Source organism: Silene latifolia, unplaced genomic scaffold, assembly GCF_048544455.1.
Source record: "Silene latifolia isolate original U9 population unplaced genomic scaffold, ASM4854445v1 scaffold_273, whole genome shotgun sequence".
Lineage (NCBI taxonomy): Eukaryota > Viridiplantae > Streptophyta > Magnoliopsida > Caryophyllales > Caryophyllaceae > Silene > Silene latifolia.
The window spans coordinates 117,493-139,106 of NW_027413215.1; the positions used below are offsets into that span (position 1 = coordinate 117,493).

Genomic DNA, 21,614 nt, shown 5'->3' on the forward strand with positions numbered 1-21,614 from the left:
GCTTCTGGCCACAAATCGTTTGAATTTGATGTTCTAGAACTACAAAGTTTAAGGAAGATAAAATATGGGTATAAGAGAAAATAGGGAGAAAATGTAAATAACCATCGAGTAAAGAGAGATATGCCGTAGATTTTGGTACGCCGTGTTCTAAGGTTAATTATCTAATAACTAGGTCGTGGTAAGTTTATTAGTAGGAAGGGCCAGGTTATCTCCTTTCTCGTCTCAAACTCCATGAGAGATTTGATGTAAATTATAGCTTTCATTGTAAAAATTTGAATAAGGTGGTACCACTTTTGTAAGCTTGGAAAGCATTAACTTGTTCGGTTGTTCCCCTACACTCACTTGAGTCATGACCCAAGGTTCCACAATTCTCACATATCCCACTTGGGATTGATGAGGATGCCGTCATGGCATTGACATGATGCTTTGATGTTTTTGAGTTTTCCTCAAGTCTAGCCATAGCTTGTTCAAACTTCAAGTCGATCGTGTCAACGTGAGTACTCAAGTTGAGCACCTAATTGAGTAATGCGTCTTACTTATACTTTTCTCCTCTAGTAGCCTTGCAGGTCTAATATATTGTGAATTGTGACTCGCCATTCCTCAATCTTGTTCCATGTTTGATTGTCATCAAACCTCGGTGAACATCCATTTGATCCATATTGAGAATGTTTTGAATCTTCATAAAACCATTCCCAAAATTTGCAAGAAACCATTCGCTAAGTCCATGGTGAGGACATGGCGAAATACCTTCTGAACCGCTCCCAAGCTTCATACAAAGTCTCTTCATCCTTTGCTTAAAACCACGTAATTTGAGCTCTTAGCATGGTCTTTTTCGATTGGTAGAATTTTTGTGAAAATTAGAGCTAGCTTCTTCGAGAATCTATTCAGGGTGGCCTTATCAGGCCCTTCAACCATTGCTAACTGCGGTCTTGATTAACGAAAAAAGGAAATAAGCCCATCTTATTTGGTCTTGATCCGCCCGTTTGAGAGATAACACAATAATGTAAGGTTTCCATATGAGAATAGGTGCTCGCCGGCGTTCCCTCGTTGGCTCTCTCGACTAGTTGGATGAAGGCGGACTTAGCGATAAAGTTTCCGTGTAAAGATGTTGTAGGGTAGGAGTACCATTTTGGTAAATCCTCCTCGGTGGGTATAGAGTGTGGCGAGAATTTAGCATTGTAAGAGTGGATTTTGTGTTAATTGTTTAATGGGTTTTCTTCTCCTTCTACTGCGAAAGGATTGACAAACTAAATAGTGGGTTGAACAACTTCTAACCCTCCCAATTCTCTAACTCCACGTCTCCTATTCAATTCAAAGGTTCTTTGATTTCACGGTCAAAGGTAACAAATCTCTTTGTAACCTTCTGAACATGCAAAATATCAAGCAGCACAAGAAAACAATTTAAAACAGACCTTGAGGTTTACTTCACCAGGGTGAAAAAGACACAAACTAAAAACAATAAAAATCTTAAATCAATTATAAGCACCGTCCCCATGGCGGCGCCATTTTAATCCCGAGCCATTTGGTATTTCACAATTAAGCATAGTGCGTTGGTCAATGGTGATACCTAAGTCAAATTGGTCTTCCCACCTTCTCGGGCACTTTCTCGCATGATATGCCACATGCAGACTTGTGCACAAAATTCTTGAAAATGTTTGGGCACGCCTTTTTAATTCGGGGCATTGGTCGGTTATGATACACCGAGGTTCTTTGCCCCATTGCTTCTAGAAATTTTGTAAAAATCCATTCAAATGATTCCTGACTCTCGAATTCAAGTAATCTAGCCGCAAAAGTCACTATTTTCTTGTTGTGGTCTACTCCCGTGAACGGAGTAAACACCATGAAATATTTGTTTGTCCCATAAGTAGGGTCAAACAATATCGTGTCTCCATATAATATGTAATTGTTTATGCCTTCCTTATCAGCCCATATAACCTTTGTCAAACATTTGTTCTCATCCTCATGATAAGCAAAATAGAACCCCTTTATTTCAGCAAGCATTTTGAAATGCCCAATGAACATTTTGGCATCCTTATCCCTAATGTAACACTTGACATTTTGTTTGAAATTTTTGAAATCTAGCAAAGAGGCACCGATATTCTGATACCCATTTGAGTATTCCTTGAGAATTCTGAAGCTTAATGATGGACCTATGTTTAGCTTAGTATGATCAATAATGGTCCTCTTAATGTAATCATGGGCGTCCCTTGACAGCTTTTGCAATTCTCTATTTTTGACAGAGTAAAGAGAGTGATTGTGAACGTCCAGAAGATGTCCACAATATATCCAGTTGTCTGTCGCCTTTGTTTTTGGACGGGTTCTTAACCTCATGTTTGCCTTGCAGCCACACCTTGTCATTGCATGCTTCTTTAGTTGTCTAGTTTTTCGCTCTTTCTTCTCTGATGTACTCCAATTACCAGCTTCCGTATTATTTGATTCAAGATGCAATTTCCTTTTCATATCTCGATATCCCTGTCTATTAGAGAGTAGTGATTTTATGTTGATGCCCCCACTTTACTTTCCCATTTGTGTATTTTCTCACATCAAATCCACAAACCAATGCATATATGGAATAGAACTGTATTCCATCCTCCAAGGTAAGATAGAACATGTCACGCTTCGGCATAAAATCACTCTCAACAGTTCTTACCCACTGTTCAGTACCTCCGGGTGTACTGCTGTAATGAAGAGTTAGAACAAACTCATCGTCTTCTTCGTTTGAATAAGTTGGGGTGGAGAATATATTGTTATTTGAAGATTCACCATTAGCTACAATTGCATTTTCCCCAACAATAGAGACAGTAGAAACATCTGGGATAGTAAATGATTATAATCAGTACAGTTAGAGGACAATAGAATCACAATAACATCACAATAACAGTACCATGAGGGAATGATCAACATTGCAGTAATATGACAATAACAGTACGATAACAGCAGCTGGGGAACAGATGACAATCAATAACATCACAATAATACTAATATGTTACTCTTATGCTACTCTGTTATAAGCCATATATTTTTATGCTACTGCACAATAATATCACAATAATAGTACAATAATATAAGAATAACAATACAATAATATCATCATGTTACTCTGCTGTTACAATAATAGTACAATAAAATCAGAATAACAGTACTCTTATGCTACTCTGTTATAAGCCAGATAATACTGAATTTGTTACTCTTATCCTACTGTTATAAGACATATCATCATGTTACTCTACTATTATTCTATTTTACTGTACAATAATATGAAAGTACAATAAACAACATCTGAGAAACAGATAAGAATCAATATACTCTATTGATTGAATAAGTATCATCACTATAAGAATCAACAGCTGAGAAACAGATAAGAATCACTAACAGTACAATAAACAATAAATGAGAAAAGATAAAAATCATTATTACCTGTTACCATATTTACTGTGGAGTTGATTTCTTCGCTAGCATTGTTATTAGTTTCGTTATCCTTCTTTTATACCTGAAAATAGTAAAACCAACGACTCAATTCAATTAAAATCAACGAATTCTACATTAATTTGTTTCAATCAGAAAACATGCATGTGAATCAATGATTCAATATAACCCAATTTTTGGACCTAGAGATAGAGAGAGAAAGTTTTCAAACCTTCTCAAACTGCCGCCATTGAATTCTGTGCAATTTGGCTAAGAATTATTGTTATAGCAGTAAGGGAGGATGAGTTCCAAGGGGCCAATGGATTCTACAGTCATTACTACTAAATCAAGAGGACCAACTGGAGATGAGAATGGAAAAACCAAAAATATTCATGAATTGGTTGGAATTCCTGAATTGGATATTGAAGACAGTGATCAAGAGGAGGATGATGCATCTGGGAACAATCATGACATGATGAGGGGGATCCACAGACTGATGCAGAATAGAATGAGGACATAATTCAACTCACTAATGATGAAGTTAATGAAAAAAATTGAGTATTGGAAACAAGCTGTCATATGGTTCATATTTCATATTGGGAGCAAATCCTCCATGTGAAGTTATTAAGGGCTTTGTAAGGAGGATCTGGACAAGGTACAACATTGATAAAATTTCTTTTTTGCCTGATGGTATGTTCTTAGTAAGGTTTAAGACGATGGAAATGAAAGACAAAGTTCTTAAATCAAGGCATTACTGTAAGATTCATTAATCTCTTATTAGACACTTCTAATAACTATGTATTTATTAGTTAAGTCATAAACTAGAAGGATCTTATGCATGTAAAACACTAAAATACAAAGTAAGAAGAAATCGATTAATCTTACATTGAGGGCCGAATGGTATATACTAATCGGTCTCCTACCAAATTAGTCTTCTTTAAGAAAAACCAAGTGCTCCAACAAAACCCTTAGATTCAATAGTAGAATCTACTCCTCAAGGATTCTACCAAGGAAATCACTCTTAATACAAATACTAATTTGTTACTAGAAATTAGTATATGTGACTTAAAATAACAACTAATATTATTAGTATACTACTTCTAGTAATGAGAGAATAATATTAGAGATTTGTGAGTTTTCTTCTTAAGTTTTTCCCAATAACAATTAGAGAGGATATGAAAAATTATCCATATAATTTATAAGAATGAATAATGAATTAAAGAGAGAAAACATTTTCTCTTTTTTTTTTGCATGGGGTGGCCGGGTGGGTAGAGGGAAGAGTGCCCAATGCATTTGCAAGTTTCTCTTCTCAAGAGTTTAGGTATGCAAACCTATCATTTGTAGGTTATGATTATGTTTCCATTTAATTAAATAAACAAAACACAACTAACCCCTATAATCCCCATTTACACGGCACACCCATTTAAAATGGGTGCATTTTAAGTTTGTCAAATGTTAATTTGTGTAGTGTGACATATTGGACATGTTACTAGACATGTAATTTAAATAATGCATTTTTAACTTATTAAAAATCATTATACAAACAAAATAAATCACATACAAAAATTAACTAGTAATTCACAATTGCAAGTACTTAAAATGGGTCATAGAATTATAAATCACAACAGCTTGTATTTATAATAAATCATTCATCCTTATTTTAATTGTTTCATAAACAATAAATAAACCTAAGTAATAAAACAATTTAATTACTTAATACGAACCTTATTTAATCGAATTACAATAAGATACGTAATCTCGCTCACAAAATCATTTGTTCAATTTTAAGGAATTAATTAACTCGTATCGTCATACAATTAATTAATTAATCAATTAAGAATGTTTCCCTAGAGGTATGACCTTAAGGGATCAACTGATCACCACCGTCATATGACAGTAATGTCAAACTCTAGTCAGCCAATCATTACCGATTAGTGTGGATCAGTTGACAATAAAAATTACTTTCCCTTATGTATTCTTAATATGAGATTTAAACAAGTGATTGCATTATTGTCGAGGACACATACTCCAACAATCTCCCACTTGTCCGCGACAAGTGTGTGTCACCAATTCTCTTGTCCTATTACTATCTCCCACTCAATGCAAGGTGTCTTGCAGGTCGTACTCGCATTTAATCATATCATTAGTGGTTTCCTCGATCTGGAGAATAACTGTCTGACCGGAATTATCTACCATAGATACCTTCCGAGCGTAGCCACGCATTCCCAGTTCATTGCTCGTCGAGTGGCGGTGAGATATAAGATAACCCTGACGGGGATGGACAATTTATATCGCACTCTTCCCTTCGAATAGCCACAACTCATCATGACCCAAAACATGCCCATTAGACCCCAATTACGAAGGTCGCAGAATATAAATCAAAGTCACTCTAAAATTGTGCCATCTTAGGCGAACAGTCTTTATTCAAAGAATAGACTCATAAGAATACCATAGTAGCTCTCGCCACGATCAGGCTATAAAAATTTCCAGAACTCTATAAGCGGTCATAAGCCCGACAGAGTGTCCCTCACAGTCTGCCTATGTGATCGACTAGCCATCTCTCATGACTTTATGGCACTTGAACTTGCCATCAATCGCATCACACTCTAGTTACTTTGAGATGTCACCTCATATAAGTAATTAGGGGCGAATACTATGTTAATCCAGTTCACTTTAATGGGGTTCAATATTGTCTCAACAACCCATTTGGATGTAACAAAGTACAAGATGAGTTAACGATAACTCAAACAATAAATGTGATTATCACACACGAGTAGTCAATACCATATTACTACTCTATGTCTTATAATCATAAGTGTACTTATGCACTTGTCTAACGCAATAAAAGTTTAGCTTGTGAACATATCATGTGTCCAAGTGTTCAAACTTTGTGAATTGCGATTTCTTTCAATATCATGTTATCCCTTATAGCATGAATTTTACTAAGTACATGTCTAGACTTCATACTAGACTTAGGTTCTTTAGATTGAAAAAAGCTCTTATTGTTATCATATAACTTGTGATGTGGGTTTCGGTGGACAACACTACTTGTAGTTTTAAAGAACACCACCTAATCACAACGTACTTAGGTTCATTTCGTAGAATCTTGCAATGAATAAAATACATTTTTCTAGTCTCTTACTCCTTATGTCAATAATATGCCTAGGATTTTCACAAATCCAAATGAGTTTGGAAACTTGAGTTTGTGTAACCTCTTAATACACAACTTGTTATCCTTCCAAACTCTAGAACAGACCATTAGTTCTCCTTGAGAATTCATGACGGTTCCTTAAAGCTTACCAATGACTCTCATATGGGTAAGCTTGTTATCGACTTATCATGCTCCAAGCATGTAATTCATCTAGGAAATGTGCATCATGGCATACATGATTATACTAACGGCGGAAACATTAGTGATTGCATTCATGTAGACAACAGTTCTTTGGTTCATTTGAATAATCATAACTCTATGATAATTCAATTTTCTTCAATATGAATAACCTACTTAACTGGTCGATTCCTTTAAGATGAAGGATCATTATCATCATAAGATACCCATCTAAGTGCCAATCTAACATCCCATGTTACAATAGATTTGGATAATGTCTAATTTCATCCAGAATTGAAAACCTAAATACTTCTTTATGAAAGACAGTATTTGTACGTCATTCCCAATGAATAATAAGTTATGTAATTCATGAAGGACGATTGCTCCCACTGAACTCCATGTCTAAACATGACTGTCACTAACTCCCACTCAATCTCACATGTTTCGTTATTGACAACTCATCCGAAACATTACATGAAATGGAATGATCATTGCTTTTCTAAGTATTAGTTAAAACCATATATGTCATTCTCATATCCCTTTCAAAATGTCCATTTGGAAAGTGGTTTTAATACCTTACTTATTTTCATAATGAGGTATAGCAATGATTTAAATCTTTAGCATAGTTAATAATTAACTTAGCTTTTGTAGACATCGACATGCCTCTCTATGCAACTCTTAATCATAAATTTCTATTTACTTTGGATTGGTCTCAACAATCCCAAATAAATCCATTTACTTGCATAGATACCATAGTTTCATAAGGCTCTTAAGTAAAATGTCGAATTTTAAAATCTCTTGGTATATTCACTTCATAGATCATAATCTAAATTTCCCAAAGAACGCTTTCTTTAGGTGTCCTCACGTAGTTTCCTTAAGAACATCTTCTTTTGGTGTCCTTACGTAGTACCCTTAAGAACATCTTCTTTTGGTCTCTTCACGTAGATCCCATCTAGTTAAGGTTTGTGGCTAAATTCACTCTCACTCTATCTTTAGAAAAAATGCCCTTTTTCTCCAAAGATAGCTTTTGAGCCACAAATAATGATGGTGAAGGAGGAAAACTTAGCATATATTAACTTTATAGTGATTTATTCATATATGTTGAAAAGATAATATAGACTAGACGATTTAAACTTGATAGGTGTATCAAATAAGGTTGTTAACTTTCCCTAGTGTGAGTTCAATAACTCAATTTAACTTCATAATTAATCTTACATAAGTAAGTTGTGACTTTAGCCACAATGACATAAGGAGAATCGAATTCATAGCTTATGGACATATAATGACACAATCATTATAATTGTCTATTTGATCAATTTAAGTCGAGAATCTTATGTTTCTTGATGCAAAGAGTGTATGATGACAAATTTTAGAACAAACGATACGATAAATTTAGTGACTTGGGTTGCAAACCAAGTCACCAATATCCAAAATACAACCATTGTTTAAGGAAACAACCAAATTTCCAAGTCGAACGAGGAAATCAAAATAGTTCTAAAATTTCAAAATATAACATGAAATATAAAGACAAAACAAAATAAAGCCAAACTTCCATCGATCTAGCACCATGGGCGGCTACATCTAGCTTCCCTCAAGATCTTCTAGGCTTGCTTTTCTTTGCCCTTGTCCTTGCTTGGATGCCCTAATTACAATAAAAAGGGTAATCATCAAAACTTGTATCAAAATAGCAAAGTTGAGATCGAAACATAAAAGATAGGGATAATTATTTACCTACTGGAATAACCTTTCCAGCCTTTATATCGCCAAGGTACTTAGGACAATTCCTCTTCCAATGCCCAACACCATTACAATAGTGGCATTTGTCCCCGGACGGGGCACCCTTCTTGGGCTTAGAAGAGTTAGCTTCATAAGCTTTTCCTTTGTTCTTGTAGGGAGTTTGCTTCTTTCCCTTATTGCCACCTTTCTTGAAATTCCCTTTTCTCTTTTGATTAATGTTGAGCACATCCTTGGTGGTGCTAGCATTTAGCCCCATGTCCCTCTCGGCTTGCACAAGCATTTTGTGCAATTCATCGAGGGATACTTTCAAGTTTTGCATATTAAAATTTACCCTGAATTGAACATATGCCTTAACCTTGTTCAAGGAATGAATAATTCGATCAATGATGAGTTCTTCGGGAATCTCTACCTTTTGCAATTTTAGAGTCTCAACATGCTCCATCAACTTGAGCACATGAGGGCTAAATTTTTGGCCCTTCTTAATGTTGAGATCGAAGAATGCGGATGCCGCTTCATATTGAATGATCCTCGGAGCTTGTGAAAACATGGTCACAAGCTTCGTATGGATCTCATAGGCGGTGCTAATCTTTATAGCACTCGTTTGGAGTTCAGCCTCCATAGAGAAGATCAACACTTTTTTTTTTCACGGCCGACTCCTTTTGGTAAGTCTCATAGGCTTGCCTAGCGTCGGGGGTAGACCTAGCAGTAGGTGCAGCGGGAGAGGCCTCGGTAAGGTAACGAAGCTTGTCGTCACCCTCCGCGGCCAAGCGAAGTTGAGCGTCCCAATCGGCGAAGTTGGACCTATTCTTTTCTAATTTACAACGATCCATGAAGGATCGGAGCCATTAAACATTGGTGAGAGTGTTCGAGCTAGTGGTTGCGGGTGAATTTGGAGTTGCCATTGTAATTGAGAAACAATATTTGACTATAAAAATAGGAGGTGAAGGAATTAAAAAACATCTATTGTTTGAAAATTACTTGTAAACATTTTAAACAAGTTTTAAACATTTATATCGTGACCTCTACAGAACTATTATAAATGATCCCGAGATCCAAATTCATATTAATTCGGCCACGGTGAGCCGATTCATCCCTTATCAATATAACTCGGTGGATTAACTCTTTAATCGATTCTACTTCTAGAACTCTCGGTCGATAAAATTACTTTAATATTTATCTTAAGCCCGGAACACATGCGACTACGGTCACGAATACTTCTGTTGAGCTCAATCCAAATTTCGATGTAATAACAATTTACTACCCACTAACCCAACATAGCAAGTTTAGCACCCCGGTGAGCCGAGCCACTTCCTTATGAAATTGGGACTCATGGTTCTACTATTTGGTAAGGCTAATTCTCAATTATTATTTAGTGAGAGGTCATGTATTATCTATCTCATTTTAAGTGAATTAAAGCGGTGAACTACGATAATCATAATTGACACGGTCGATGACTCGATAAAAATAATATGCATGTGTAGTTATGGCGATTTGGCTATGCATGCAAACATATAAAAAAAATGCAAAGCAAAAACAATAAAATTCTAGTATGGCCTTCCTAAAATAGTAAATCAAATAAACTATTTATAAATTAGGAAACCAACTCCTTTGGTCCCTTGAACTTCATTTGGCACGCACTCCAAGGTAACACCATCTTTGTCGGACCACCTTCTCGAATTAAACCGTCTTCAAGGAACTCCGAAATAAATAAATTACATAGCTTTTCTACTTTATACATTATAAAATGAAAAAACAAAATAAAATAAAAGTGATACGAGATCACAATAATTACAATGGAATCGATATCCCCATTCATTTCGGGAAATACTAATTAAAAACTAAGGCCATACTAAGTACAAATTACATAATTCAAAATTATATAAAATAGAATATGACAATCATACTAAAGATGCAGCATTAATATATGTATGAAACATGCCAAGTGATGTGCCAAATCGCCCTATTTAAGCTAATATCGTATATTCGGTCCGGTTTTATGGATTATTGTGACCATTAACTTATTAAAATCACACAATATTACATAAATCAAATCTATATCCAAGTTAATTACCCCAACCTACTCAGGACTCAAAAATTTTGTTTTCACTAAATATTTGACAATAATTCAACTTGATATTTTATTATTGCTCTTTAAAGATCTATTATTCATAATAATAAAGAAATAATTCCCAACTAAGTCATAAAAATTCGAAAATTTTCAAAATCATAATTTTGTATATTCTGGAAATTCCCAACATTCCATAATTTTAATAAAATTTGCCCTTAGATTATTTTAATTTATTTCACAAATAAATCGTCTAAAACATAATTTTAACCCTTTAATTCAAAATTAAACATAAAATTATGCAATAAATCAAAATTAAAATTTTGAATATTCTAAATAAGTTTATAGAACCTGGAAATGACAAATTTTAAGCCTAAAATCGAATTTTTATATAAATGACTATTAAAGCTGCTATTTATCAATTTATATCTCATAAAAATTAATAACCATTTAAATCATACGAAATTTATCATGCAACTTTAGATCTGATGTTCATATCATATATACAACATGTGGAAAAAATTTCATGCCATAAAATTCATTTTAGCTATTTTTGCTAAAATAGTCACTATTTATGTGATTTTTACATCTAAAAATCATGAATCATCCAAAATAAAACCATTTTATCTCAAAATTTACATACAATGTGTAAATATTGCATGTGAAAACATATTAAAATTTCATGGGCAGAAACAAAGTCTAACTATTTTTAACAAAATACCTCTATTTAATCAATGTTTATCATGTAAAAATCATAAAACATGCAATATAAAACCATTTTATATGACGTTTTACATATAATGTGTAAAATATGCATGTAAGGTCGTGTAAAAATTTCAAGGTCAGAATCATAGCCTAACTAATTTTAGCATTTTAAGTGACATTTCATTGAATAAAATGAATAAAAATACTAAAAATCATATTAAAGAACAATAAAATACCATAAATCATCAAAATGACCTAAAATTAATTTAGGACCAGAATGTTTAACATGCAAAAAATTTTGTGATATTTATCATCATAAATCAAAAAATACAAGTTTTATATGTTAACATTTTAACCCGGAAAAACAAAACCGATTATGCATGCAACAACTCTTGCTCTGATACCAATTGTAAGATTCATTAATCTCTTATTAGACACTTCTAATAACTATGTGTTTATTAGTTAAGTCATAAACTAAAACGATCTTATCCATGCAAAACATTAAAATACAAAGTAAGAAGAAATCGATTAATCTTACATTGAGGGCCGAATGGTTTATACTTATCGGTCTCCTACCAAATTAGTCTTCTTTAAGAAAAACCAAGTGCTCCAACAAAACCCTTAGATTCAATAGTAGAATCTAATCCTCAAGGATTGTACCAAGGAAATCACTCTTAACACAAATACTAATTTGTTACTAGAAATTAGTATATGTGACTTAAAATAACAACTAATATTATTAGTATACTACTTCTAGTAATAAGAGAATAATATAAGAGATTTGTGAGTTTTCTTCTTAAGTTTTTCCCAACAACAATTAGAGAGGATATGAAAAATTATCCATTTATAAGAATGAATAATGAATTAAAGAGAGAAAACATTTTCTCTTTTTTTTTTGCATGGGGTGGCCGGGTGGGTAGAGGGAAGAGTGCCCAATGCATTTGCAAGTTTCTCTTCTCATGAGTTTAGGTATGCAAACCTATCATTAGTAGGTTATGATTATGTTTCCATTTAATTAAATAAACAAAACACAACTAACCCCTATAATCTCCATTTACATGGCACGCCCATTTAAAATGGGTCCATTTTAAGTTTGTCAAATGTTAATTTATGTAGTGTGACATAGTGGACATGTTACTAGACATGTAATTTAAATAATGCATTTTTAACTTATTAAAAATCATTATACAAACAAAATAAATCACATACAAAAATTAACTAGTAATTCACAATTGCAAGTACTTAAAATATGTAATAGAATTATAAATCACAACAACTTGTATTTATAATAAACCATTCATGCTTATTTTAATTGTTTCATAAACAATAAATAAACCTAAGTAATAAAACAATTTAATTACTTAATACGAACCTTATTTAATCGAATTACAATAAGATACGTAATTTCGCTCACAAAATCATTTGTTCAATTTTGAGGAATTAATTAACTCGTATCGTCATACAATTAATTAATTAATCAATTAAGAATTTTTCCCTAGAGGTATGACCTTAAGGGATCAACTGATCACCACCGTCATATGACAGTAATGTCAAACTCTAGTCAGCCAATCATTACCGATTAGTGTGGATCAGTTGACAATAAAAATTACTTTCCCTTATGTATTCTTAATATGAGATTTAAACAAGTGATCGCATTATTGTCGAGGACACATACTCCAACAATTACCTCTTTGATAATAAACCCTTAATTGTTAAGGATTGGACAATTGATACAGAGATAAAAAGGGAAGAAATAAAGGTAGTGCCTGCTTGAATTCGATTGCATAAATTGCCCTTGAAGTTTTGGGGGAAAGGGCTACCAAAAATTGCAAATCTTGTAGGGAATTTTGTTAAAAAAGACTTAGCAACAAAAGAAAAAACTGGACTTGGGTTTGCAAGAGTTATGGTAGAGTTGGCTGTCAATCAACAGTTTCCTGAAATGGTCAAATTCAAGGATAAATGGGGAATATGATTAGTGTTAATGTTGAGTATGAATGGAGGCCAATTACCTGCAAGTATTGTCATGGAATAGGACATGAGATGGTGCACTGCTGGTGGAGGAAGCAGGATCAGAAGGAAAAGAATGAACAGAAGAAGGTAAGGGGGACTAGACAGGAATGGAGACCAGTGCAAAAAATGACCAATGAGAAGGCTGAGCAGAAGGAACCCCTTACTCTTGCAGGGGATGCTTCAGTTCGGGAGATAAGTGCACAGGTTATAGATGAGGGCACAGTTACCCCTATTACACAAGTTAAAAACAACACTTGTGGTGATAGGACACCAGTCAAAAGACATGTTAAATTGAATAGACAGGAAGCAAGGCAAGATGGCTATAACAGGTCAAATTTTGGAGCTCAATCTTTTATGGATGCTCTTTCAAATGGGAAGTCTGCAACAAATAGAATGAGCAGGGAAAAGAGTGTAGTGTTGGGAAGGGCCAAACTTTATATGGATAATATAGGGTTCTGGAATGTGCGAGGTATGAATAAAGTGGAAAAAAAAAGAAATAAAATGGTTTTTACTGAATAAAGATAAAGTAGCTCTCTTAATAAAGCTGTAAATAGACTCAATAATGTTTGGAATATCTCCATTAATACTAGAATTCATAAGGGTGGAAGAATTTGGGTTTTATGGCAACCTGCTAGATATACAATTCAAATCATTGAATATAATGCCCAATTTATTCATATGAAGGTGGAGGCTTTGAGTAGTAAGAAAGGTTTCTATCTTACCTTCATTTATGCTTTTAATGATATCCAGGAGAAAGCTCCTCTGTGGCATAAGCTTAAGGGGTTTGTTGCAGGGATAATGGGACCTTGGGCAGTTGGGGGAGACTTCAATTGTGTTCTGGATCATAGTGAGAGATGTGGAGGAAGAACTTGCCAAGATGAGATAGATCCTTTTAAGAGGTGTGTAGAGGATTGTGGTTTGTTGGACATACCAGCTATAGGACCTCTGTTTACCTGGAACAATAAACAAGCCCCAGAGGATAGAACTTATAGTAGACTTGACAGATTTATGATTAATCAAGATTGGACTGACCATTACCCTGACATGTATGCAAATTTTCTACCAGAAGGTAATTATGACCATACCCCTTGTATTGTTAGTAGCAACAAGCTCACAAGGGATCCTAAAAGTTTCAAATACTTCAACATGTGGGGCAGGTTTGAGCAGTTTTTATCCTGTGTTAAAAAGATCTGGATGACAAATATTGAGGGAACCTCCATGTACTAGGTAGTAAAAAAGTTGAAAGCACTCAAGCCAGGTCTAAAGGACCTAAACAATGATAGATTCTCAGATATTGAGAATAATACTAGCCTGCTTCAGATGTATGTGCAAAAACTGCAGGAGGAGTTAGGAGGTAATCCTAATAACCTAGAGAAAATCAAAGAAGAGATTCAGGCCAGCCAAGAGCTCAAGGACATGATCAAAGCTAGGGATTGTTTTCTGGCTCAAAAGGCCAAGGTTAGATGGATTAATGAGGGGAATGCAAACACTTCCTTTTTCCATGGGGCAATCAAAAGCAGGAGGTTCAAAAATAAAGTGCTCATGATTGAGGATATGAATGGGATTGCTTGTACAACTACTGCAGATATTCAGAGAGCTTTTTTAGACTAATATAACTCCTTGTTAGGAACTAGTAGCCCTATTAAGAGAGTGAGAAAGTCCATCATCCAGTGTGGTCAGGTGTGTAGTAATGAACATATCAACTCTCTTATGAAACCTGTCTCTGCTGATGAAGTTAAAAATGCCATTTTTAGCATTCCAGATACTAAATCCCCTGGACCTGATGGGTTTACAAGTAAATTTTATAAAGATGCTTGGAGTGCTATTGGAGAAGATGTTATAGCAGCTGTCAAAGATTTTTTTAAGTCCAGGAAAATTCTAAAACAGATCAACTCTACTACTCTCACTCTGATTCGTAAATGTGAGAGACCTCAATCAGTCTTACAATTCAGGCCTATTGCCCGTTGTAATGTAATTTATAAGGCAATATCAAAGATACTATGCACAAGACTGGGGTCTATTCTACCTCACATAGTGGACCAGAACCAGTGGTCTTTCATCAAAGGGAGAAGTATTCTTGAAAATGTCCTTATATGCCAGGATTTAATAAGACTGTACAATAGGCCTCCTGCCTCTGCTAGATGTATGTTCAAAATTGACCTCCAAAAAACTTATGACACAGTTGAATGGGAGTTTGTGGATCAGCTTATGGTTACCTTAAAATTCCCAAGCCAGTTCAAAGATATGATTATGCAGTGCATTACTACTGCTACCTTCACTTTGTCTATAAATGGAGAAAATTTTGGATTCTTCCATGGGAAAAGAGGACTCGGACAAGGAGATCCCTTATCTCCTCTTATTTTTACCTTATGCATGGATTACTTAACTAGGACTATGAAGCTGGCTGTTGGTAAACAAGGGTTCAAATACCATCCTCTATGCAAGGAGCTCAAACTCACTAACCTCATGTTTGCAGATGATGTTCTTATGTTCTGCAAAGGAGATGCCCCATCTATGATGCTTATGCTACAAGTTTTTTCAACCTTCTCAAATACTACTGGCTTGAAGGTAAGTGCTTCCAAGTCTAATGCATATTTTAATGGAGTGCAAGAAAGCATAAAATATAATATCTTGAGGATCTCTGGATTTAAGGAAGGGTTTCTCTCTTTTAAGTATCTTGGCATGCCTATCCAAACTACTAGACTGAGGAAGAAGGATTGTGAGGTCATAATTACCAAGATATGTAGTAGGGTACATGGCATAGGTACAAGGAAGTTGTCATATGCTGGGAGATTAGTATTAGTGCAGTCTGTTTTAGCAACACTTCACTCATACTGGGCCTCTATCTTCATTTTGCCTAAAGGGGTGGTTAAACGTATTGAGGGTATTTGTTGAAATTTTCTGTGGGAGGGCAATACTAAATATAGTAAGGCTCCTCTTGTGGCACGGGGCAAACTTGTTAACTGGATTATAGAAGGCAAAGATAGCATCTGGGTTAAATGGATTCATCAGATTTATTTAAAGGGGAAAGAGTGGATGCATTACACTCCTACTTATGAATCTAGTTGGGCATGGAGGAAAATTTGTGCTACCAAAGAGGATTTGGCACCTGGCTTCACAAAGGTAAGATGGTGCTTCCAGACAAGTGGGTATTCGGCTGCAGGATGCTATTCATGGCTATGTGAACAACATCCCAGAGTTAGATGGGCTAGGATGGTCTGGAACAACTAGACTATCCCTAAGCACTCCATCTTTACTTGGTTAACCATAAAAAAATCCCTAAATACTAAATCTAAACTGCATAAAATTGGGATTTGTGATGAGGCGAGCTGCTGCCTATGTGGGAAGGAAGAAGAGACTCATGAACATGTGTTTGCTACTTGTGAGTACAATACACAGATTATAGGCAATTTAAGTGCACAATTAGACTTAAGAATACCTGATTAGAAGCTGCTAGAATAGTGTGGTGGAAGAAGAGGCACTAAATTGCAGAGAGGGATTCAATAAATGGTGATTAAGGCAGCTATATATCACATCTGGTACCAAAGGAATAGAGCTCGTGTGGACGACATTCTTGACAGACCGGAGAAAGTGGTTCATCGGATTATCCAAGATACCAATAGTCGGATTGCGGAGAGAGCCAAGCTACCTTTGGCCAACAGAGACCGGAGATGGGTCGCCTTGAGAAGAGTGATACAGATTGCGGGGATGGAGAATGATGAAGACTAGAAGGAAAGAAGAAGGTAAGGTCGTATGGTTTTGTTGAGAAGTGAAGAAGGAAACTGATAGTGTATGCCTGATTTTTGTATGTCTATTTTTCTCATCTATCAAGTGTTTTGTTGTCTGGTTTGAAATGAATGGATGGAGGCCCAGTTTTCTTGTGTTTATTTCTTAAACAATAAGAAACGGGCTTGTAAAGATGCGGGCTTTTAATTCCCGGTTTTATATATTTTCTTACATTTAACCAAAAAAAAAAGAATCAATGATTCAATATAATAAAAATCAACGAATTCGTCATTAATTTCGAAAAATCGTTTCCCAGTAATTCGTTTGAAGCTTGATTTCGGTAATCGTATTAGGTTTTTTATCTGAAGATTTGTCTACCTGGAATTCCCTGTGTTTTTCTAGGGTTTAGATTTGAAGAGAGATGTCAGAGAGAGAGAGAGGAATATCGTGTGAATAAAGTCTTTCGTTTAGTTTTCAGCTGTTTTGTATTTTATCTAATTTCTTTTTTTTTCTGACGTGGCATTTGTGCACCGGATGATCTCAGCCCTTGGTTTCCCTTGATCTAGTGGCTGAGATTTGTAAGCACAAACTCACCGTAAGAACTAAACTCACGAGATCCCGCCTATATATATATATATATATATATATATATATATATATATATATATATATATATATATATATATATATATATATATATATATATATATATATATATATAGAGAGAGAGAGAGAGAGAGAGAGGGGGAGAGAGGGAGGCGGGATCTCGTGAGTTTGGTTCTTATAGTGAGTTGTGAGTTTGCGTGCTTGCAAATCTCAGTCATTGGATAAAAAGAAATAAGTGGCTGAGATTAAATCAACAAACCAAAAAATAATTCGACAAGAAGATTACGACAACAGTCCACCTCTCTTTCGATAAACCCAAAAAAAAATCTCAATTTATTTGAAAGATCTTGATGACAGTCTTTCAACTCCTTTTCTAACACATCCACCACTCAACATCGCCGGAGTTTCGACGCTGCAAGACCGGAGGTACTGCGACCGGCACTTTCTGTCGGAGGTACCATTAGCGATGAACTTCATCTTCAGCACAAAAAACTCATCACAATCAGCGAGATGTTGGTGGTCCTATATTTCACGACGCCATTGACGAGCCACACCGATTACTCACCATATTTGGATCCTCCAACCACCGCTTCCCAGATCTGGTTAGCCACTGGTATTCCAGAACTAGTCAGCCACTATTTGGAGCTTTATTATAAAAATGGAGGTCGATTGATTATGACGATAGGGAATGATCTTGATCAATCAGCAGACTTATCTGATCACTATTCCGGCGCAACACAACATAGATGCACGGTGGGAGCAGGGGCGGGCAAGATGGTGCGAGAATCGAGGACGGAGCATGTGCGAGTGTCGGGCTGCTGCATCGTGATTTGAATGAGGAGTCGAGAGGAGTGATATGGTCGTACTGGTTGTTAAATTTTTTGATTAGATTTACAACATTTAAAAGCCATTTCGTTGCATTATGCCGTGAATGGTGCAACTTGTTAGCCACTTGATTACATTATGGTCAATTTGCGTTGCTACTATTAGGATGTACAGCCGTGAATGGTACAATTGTGACTGTTAAATGTAAAGTGAGAGTTTGTACCAGTGGATTTGTATTAGGATGTACAGCCGTGTATACTAGTGTTAAATGGAAGTAGCTGGTGTACTATAGCCGTAAAATTGAGGTTAAAGTAGGAGATGTTGATTGTTCAATAGTTCGTTGAGGTGCCACCGGAATAACATCACAATAACACCAGAATAACAATACCACCAGAATAATAGCACAATAACATGTGGTAAAAAAAAGAGTAAAAAAAATCAAAGTAACACCAGAATAACAATAACAACAGAATAATAACACAATAACATGTGGTACAAAAAAAAGAAAAAAAATCAAAGTAGTAAAAAAAATCAAAGTGACACCGGAATAACATCAAAATAACACCAGAATAACAACACAATAACATGTGGTAAAAAAAAGAGTAAAAAAATCAAAAGTAGTAAAAAAAATCAAAGTGACACCGGAATAACATCACAATAACACCAGAATAACAATAACATCAGAATAACAGCACAATAACATGTGGTAGAAAAAAAGTAAAAAAAAATCAAAAGTAGTAAAAAAAAATCAAAGTGACACCAGAATAGCATCACAATAACACCAGAAAAACAATAACATTAGAATAACAGCACAATAAAACGGGGCAAAAAAAGGAAAAAAATCAAAGTCGTAAAAAAAATCAAAGTGACAACAGAATAACATCACAATAACAGCGGAGTAACAATAACAGCACAATAACACGTGCTAAAAAAAAGAGAAAAAAAATAAAAGTCGTAAAAAAAAAATAAAAGTAAAAAAACACAATAATAGCATAATAACACGTGGTAAAAAAAATAAGAGTAAAAAAAATTAAAGTAAAAAATAAATTTGGTACAAAAAGAAAAAGAAAAAAAAGGTAACATAATGAGAAAATTAGAGAAAAACATAAGAGAAAAAAAAAACTCAAAGTCGTAAAAAAAAAGACACAATAACAGCATAATAACAAGAGGAAAAAAAAGAGAAAAAAAATTAAAGTAAAAAAAAAGAGTGATACAAGAAAAAACAGAAAATAAGTAAATGACGGTGGTTTATATGACTAGTAAGATTAGATCTTGGTCATTCATCTCTAATATAATCCAGTGGCTGAGATTTCAAAGCACAAACTCACCATTAAGAAACCAAACTCACAAGATCCCAACTCATATATATATATATATATATATATATATATATATATATATATATATATATATATATATATATATATATATATATATATATATATATATATATATATATATATAGCCTGAGATCCTATGAGAACCATTTTCCCATGAGAACCATGAGAACCTCGGGTTCAGAACCTATGTACTAAAGGTTCAAAACCTTATGCCCTAGGTTCAGAATATTTGTACAAAATGTTCGGAGGTTTTTAGTGGGGTACAAAATTTGACTGCCTGGCTAACTTCACAATCATAATTCATCAATATTTTACTTATCACAAAATCAACAAAAACAAAAATCTCATTCCCCCTAAAATATCCAAATTACGTTGCAATAACCTAAAATCTCCAATTTCTTACAAAATCAAACATACTAGGAGCCACTATTACACGTCCCACATACAAAAAATCAAATCAAGCAAACGTAATTCACAATCAAACTCAAAAGATACAAAAGAAAAAAAAATACTCTTTGCTCGAACTCGGAAGTGCATTAGAACTAGAGAGAAACACAATATCATCAATCATTCGAGTGATAAGCTTTTGAAAACTCTCTTTTCGAAGTTTTATCGATTGCAAATTCACTTGTTGCGCTGCCAGATTCAACCGCTACGTCGGTGATTATGGTTGTTGTTGCGGCACTTGGTGTTGTTGTTGTTGTTGTTGAATTGATCACCTCTCATTTGGGCATCCATTTTTACTGCTACTAGTGTTACAGTGACAAACTAAAAGTAACTATTGTTTTTCTCTTTTGTTTTTTTTTTGTTTTAATATTTGCTTTGGTGAATAGAGGGAAAGAAAAGCAATGAATTGTATCCGTTGATTTAAAACTTTAACTGGGTTAATAGGTTGATTACTTCATTATTATAACTAAAAGGGGATAAAATAGGGAGATTACAGGGGTAAGTGCTTGATAATTTTTGTTTGAGGAGAAACGTGATATAACATGTGAGTTTCTAACAAATTGTGATTTATTGCTATTATGATTTTTGGGTAAATTTTTTTTATGATTGATGAAATGTTGATGAACTATGATTGTGAAGTCAGTTAGTAATCTAGAATCTGGTGACCGGCAGCTAATGAACATTTGGTACAAAGTTTTTGAACCTTTGGTGCAAAGTTTTCGAACATTTATTACAAGCGTTATGAACTTGAGGTTCTCACGGTTCTCATGGGAGGAGGGTGTTCTCATAGGATCATATATATATAGATAGGATATATATTGTGGGTTTGGTTTCTTATGGTGAGTTGTGAGTTTGCGCTTTGAAATCTCAGCCACTAGATTATATTAGAGATGAATGGCCAAGATCTAATCTTACCTGTCATATATAACCACTGTCATTTATTTATTTTCTCTTTTTCCAAGTGTTACTCTTTTTCTTTTAATATAATTTTTTTATCTCTTTTTTTTAGCTCGTGTTATTATGTTGTTATTATATTTTTTTTTACGACTTTGATTTTTTTTTCTCTTATGTTTTTCTCTAATTTTCTCATTATGTTACATTTTTTTCTTTTTCTTTTTGTAACAGATTTTTTTTTACTTTAATTTTTTTTCTCTTTTTTTTTTTACCTCGTGTTATTATGTTGTTATTGTGCTTTTTTTTTTACTTTGATTTTTTTTTCTCTTTTTTTTACCACGTGTTATCGTGCTGCTATTCTTATTCTGGTGTTATTGTGATGTTATTCCAGTGTCACTTTGATTTTTTTTTACTACTTTTGATTTTTTACTTTTTCCTACCACATGTTATTGTGCTGTTATTTTGGTGTTATTGTTATTCTGGTGTTATTGTGATGTTATTCTGGTGTCACATAGATTTTTTTTAC

The 21,614-nt window shown here is 34.3% G+C and overlaps 1 non-coding gene across 1 annotated transcript; it reads left to right on the forward strand.

Moving 5' to 3' along the window:
- Positions 1 to 719: 719 nt before the first annotated feature.
- On the forward strand, positions 720 to 824 carry LOC141639087 (small nucleolar RNA R71). Its single transcript, XR_012542362.1, has one exon. It is a non-coding gene; the product is annotated as a small nucleolar RNA R71 (small nucleolar RNA).
- Positions 825 to 21,614: the final 20,790 nt, after the last annotated feature.